This window comes from Canis lupus, chromosome 18, assembly GCF_011100685.1.
Source record: "Canis lupus familiaris isolate Mischka breed German Shepherd chromosome 18, alternate assembly UU_Cfam_GSD_1.0, whole genome shotgun sequence".
Classification (NCBI taxonomy): domain Eukaryota; kingdom Metazoa; phylum Chordata; class Mammalia; order Carnivora; family Canidae; genus Canis; species Canis lupus.
The window spans coordinates 38,708,311-38,713,595 of record NC_049239.1 but is presented as its reverse complement, the minus strand read 5'-3'; the positions used below and the strand labels follow the sequence as shown (position 1 = coordinate 38,713,595).

General features: G+C 43.3%; 1 pseudogene; it reads right to left on the bottom strand.

Annotated features, from left to right (window-relative positions):
- Positions 1-336: 336 nt before the first annotated feature.
- Positions 337-2,001, bottom strand: LOC119877217 (annotated as a pseudogene).
- Between the last annotated feature and the right edge of the window lie 3,284 nt (positions 2,002-5,285).

Below are 5,285 nucleotides of genomic sequence, written 5' to 3'. Positions count from 1 at the left end.
TCTGTGCTATCAGAGAGTAGCCCCAGAACCCTAGGAATTTGGAGGTGAGGTAAAGAGGGAGAAGGCAACATAAGGGGGGTAGAGGGAGTCCTCTAAGCAAACTTCACCAACCTTGTGGTTTTCACTAAACTAAACTAAACTAAACTAAACTAAACTAAACTAAACTAAACTACTAAACTAAAAACAAGCTGGTAGTTCTTCTCACCACTTCTTATATGCTACTGAAAGCTACGACTCTTTTTTTAAAAATTTAAATTCAATTTTCTAATATATAGTACAACATTAGTTTCAGATGTAATTTTTAATAATTCATCAGTTGCATATAACACCCCGTGCTCATCCCATCACGTGCCCTTCTTAATGCCTGTTACTCATTTACTGCATCCTCCTACCCATCACCCCTTCAGCAACCCTCAATTTGTTTTCCAGAGTTAAGAGTCTCTTATGGTTTTTCTTTCTCTCTCTGATTTTTTCCTTTCAGTTTTCCCTTCTTCTGTTATGGTCCTCTGCACTATTCTTGTATTCTGCATATGAGTGAAACAATATGATAATTGTCTTTCTCTGATTGGCTTATTTAACTGCGTAATACCCTCCAGTTCTATCCACGTTCACGTACATGGCAAGTATTCATCTTTTCCATTGTACATATAGACCACATCTTCTTTATTCATTCCTCTGTTGGAGGACGTCTTGGCTCCTTCCACATTTTGAAAGCCATGATTATGAGGGCAAGCACCACATGGTGTTGAAACTTATCAGAGCAAGAAAATATGGGAAGAAAACAGGTTAGGATGAATGACTCTCATGGGCATTCTTTGGGAACTATGACTTTCCTGAATGTAGCTTTTACATCTTTGTTCCTCAGGCTGTAGATCAAGGGGTTCAACAGGGGGATGACCATGGGGTAAAAGACAGACACAATCTTCTCCTCTGGGAATTGGTCTGAGTTACTTCTCTGGTACATGAAGGCAAGTGTCCCGAAGAAGAGGACAACAGTGGTGAGGTGGGAGGCATATGTGGAGATGATCTTGGCTCTCCCACCAGCAGACCTCACCCTCAGGATGGCTCTGATTATGAGCATATAGGACGCCATGATGATCATGACATTGGCAAGGAACATGAACTTGGCAAAAAGAGGATGACAATCACATTTTATGTCATGCTGTTCCAGGCAAGCTTCAGCAGGGATGGGAAGTCACAGAAGAAGTTGAACTGATTGTGGTCACAGAAGGAGAGGGTGAAGGTGCATGTGGTATGCAGGATGTCCCCTGATACCCCATAGACATAGGCTGCAGCCAAGGATCCCCTGCAGGTGCCTGGAGTCATGGCCAGGTTATATGCAATGAGTTGCTGATGGCAACAAAGTGGTCATAGACCATCACTGCCAGCAGGAAACACTCTGTGCCTGCAAAGATGGTGAAGAAAAGACCGCATAGCACATTGACCAAAGGAGATGACTATCTTGCCTGTGGCCAGTGTGTCTGTCCAGGATCTGAGGGGTGATCACTGAGGCATAGCAGGCATCCAGCAGGGCGAGATGGCTCAGGAAGAAGTACATGGGGGGGTGTGGAGTTGGACATCCACTTGGATCAGAATGATAATTCCCACATTCTCCAGAAGGGTGATGATATAGAAAATGAGAAACATCAGGAAGAGGGGAATCATCAGTTCAGGGTGATCTGTGAAGCCCACAAGGATGAACTCCATCACAGCAGTGAGATTATTATTTTTTTTTTTTTTGGGCCATAGACTTGATATAGCTAGATGGTTGGAAGAGGCAGATGGCATCAGAGATTCCAGAACTGAAGGCCTTTGCTTTCTTCAGTGTCAGATATTAGATGACAATCTCAGATATTCTCTGTTTAGAGAGAGAGAAGAAAATGTTTGCCATCTCGAGAATCTACAACTAGCAGTTACAATGGAGGGCTTTTACCTATCTCTCTGTCCCTCCTGAAATCAGTGGGTCAGTATTTCTTCAAGTGTGCTTGCTTGCTTGTCATCTTTAAGACCAGAGAATCTTAGACTGTCAAGACTGGAAGGGACCATTGTAGCATCTCTCTATTCTAGAATACCCCTGACAAATTGTTGCATAGCCCTCGGGTACACCAGGGCTACCTCAGATGGCCTCTTAGGCTGTGCTCTGCACTACTCCATGTGGGGCAGCTCATTGGCCTGTAGTGAGTGGTGCCTCCAGAGTTGTCAGATACAGGGCCTTGGGCTAATGCTTTCTGTGATGGGGACTTTGGGGGCACTCTATCTTTGGAAAGGTCTCCCTGTTGGGGAAGCCACATGGCTTCTTCCATATCTCCTACATGTTGACATATTCTACATACTGATGTTATGTTGAGTAGAATCCCTCTCTCCCAAGACAGTGTTAATGATCACTTTTATCTAATCTCATCTCCAAGTCAAACGTTTCTAGTTACTTCAGCAATTCCTTTTGAGTGTTTTCATCATCTGCTTCTGTTCTCCTGTGAACCAGGTCATCATCTGTCTCGGATTTCTTTCCCTAGGGTCTGAGAAAGAAAGCGACTCTGTGGAAACCTTTACATTTATGGAGACCTTATTCTGTGTCAGATATTTCCTTTCCACATTAACTTAGCGGTCATCCCAATAGTCCTAGAATAATCATTATGGGTTTCACTTTTGAAATGTGTTATTAGCTAAGGTTCAGAAAGTTAAAGTGGCTTGTCAAAGAATAAGTTGCAAGTGGTGAAGCCAGGATTTAAACCATGATGTCCTAACTCCAGGACATTGCTTGTTTTCCCACCCTACAATGGTCCTTCACCTTTTCCTTTAATTTTTAGCTTTCATAGGCTAGAGGTATGGGGTTTATAGTGTTTGGTAGAACCAATTTTCTATAGAAATAAGACTGATTCTTCACTTTCTGTCAGTAGAATGAATTATTTTGTCAGCTACTTATTGCTCTGGGCTCAACTCTCTGGGATAAAGCCTTTTGGGGATCAGGATGGAGGCTACTCTGTCAGGGATTCTAAGACTTCACTGAGAGGCTGATTGGTTAGGGTTAAAGAAGACTTGTTTGTGAACTATGGAGTTCTCACTGGCCATAGAACTTCCACAGAACATTTTGGGGTAATCTGTCAATTTTGATCCTTTGGGATTCCATGGCTCATAAGGCAAAAAGTGGTCCCAGGGTTTCAGACACAAAATACGAGGTCCACCAAGTTTCTAATAATTAACACCTTCAACAAGGTGTGGAAATTGATATATAGCAGATCTATTGCTTGGCAGTAGCCTGAGTATGGACGACCCTCGTTCTTTCCATTGCTTCCATCTTTTTTGGCCTGTGCTTTCTAACCTGGGTCTAGTGGACACTGAAGATGAAAGGAAGTCCTAGATTGCTGAACTAAAGGGAATTCTTGGGATTCTAAGACTAGTTTAAGCATCTTCCCTCCAGAACATTGTTATTACTGTGATATTTTTTTCTGTGCTCCAACCATCTGCTTATTTCTGTCCCTTTCTCAAAGGAGTTTCCTATCATTTCTATATTCCTTGCTTCCTTTAGCTGACCTGAACATAGTCATGGCTTATCACCCCTTAGCGTTTCATTGCTGTTAGTACTATGAGGAACATTATTTCAGGATTTCCTGGCAGAAATACTTTAAAAAGAGAGTTTTATTTACCCAGTTGTCCTTTTTTTTGGTGGGGGGGGGGCAGGGAGGGGTGACAGTCCAAAAGTCAAAAAGTTGAAAGGATATAGCCAGTCCCCATATTAACTGTCTGTTGTATCCAAAGGTACACAACAGCTTTCACACCTTCAGCTGGGCTGTGAATGGGGCTGGTATTGTGACATCTCTTTGAGACCTTTCCTTAACTCAGCTTGGAACTTTTTATCACAGACATCCTGCATTTGCACCCAAATCTATTATTTTGGTCTATGACTTAGGAGCTCCTTCTTTCATGGAAGTATTTTCCATCTTTATTTAGCCACAAAGGCTTTCTTTTTTCCTTCTTTCCACAGATGTGCAAATTTAGAGCTAAGGAACTCCTGCTTTAAGTGTGCCATGCTTAACTAGACATTCTCCGAGGACTCTTTTCTTGCTGCTCCTATCTCTGGATCCTAAGATTACAAATATGAGTTTCTCTGAGGGTCTTAATATATTACTCTGAATGCTTCAGAAAAAAATGAATGTTTCAATAATTTGAACTAAATAGCCAATGAATTCAGATTTCTGAACAATCTTATGCTTTGCAGACTTATAGCTATATCCCACTGCTTAGTAGGATGTGGACTGTCATGATTGGCCAATCACAGCACCTTTGTTCCCAGAATGGTCCATAACCTTTCAGTCCATCCCTTTGACATGCCCCATAACACTGGTGTAGCAGCTCACACAGCCTGGCAACAGACACGCATCCTGCCCTAACTGATCTTTTTCACCTAGAGGGTCACATTCACCAGGCAGCTCTCTCCTGCACAGTGATCACTACAACTAGCATCTATTCAAGCCATTGGTTGTCTTAAAGGGAAAATGATGAGAATGTTCCTTGAAACTTCGAACAACTTTTAGCTGTTGTACTGTTTCTGTGTCCATCTGAACGTGGCATTATGTCAGGTGAGCATCTGGGTGACCGGGTTCTCTTTCTCTCCAGTGTTTGGGGGTCACTGCACACATGGCTCTCAGGATGGGCTCAGTGAACCTGAGACATTGAAATGGCAGCTCACATCCTCCTCTCCACACCTGTTGAAGGCACCCACAAGCCTTCAGAGACCCCGGACCTGACAGACACACAGAACCCGGAACTGGAAAGAATGATGTGGTGATGTGGTTCTGTGATTTTCCAGCTCTGCTCCTCAGACGTCCCAGCTTTTGCAGAGCTACCAACTCAGCTTCAAGCAACGCAGCAATTCCTTGAACTCTTGTAAACAGCCAGGTGCTTCATTTTATTTTGTTTGGAAAGGGGGTTCCAATGTTAAAAAGAGACTTGACCGTACCTGGTCTACTATGTTCTCTTCTTTTGGCAGATGGGAAAATTGAAGCCCAGAGAAGAAGCAACTTTACCCAGTGTGTCAGAAAACATTCCCTCCCCAATTTATCCTGGTGGGGGCTCTACACTTAGTGTCTTATTTGGAGCCTCAGGAGAGGCCATGGAGTCATTAAAGAACAAACCAGAACTTACAAGCCAGGGTGGGGCCACAGGGATGAGAAGGTTGTTGGGAAACTCAGAGGCCAGGGGCTCCTGACTTATCACCTTCCCCCTCACTGCACTTCCCTCCTGTGATATCCATTTCCACATCATCTTCTCGAAAGCTGCTCATTACA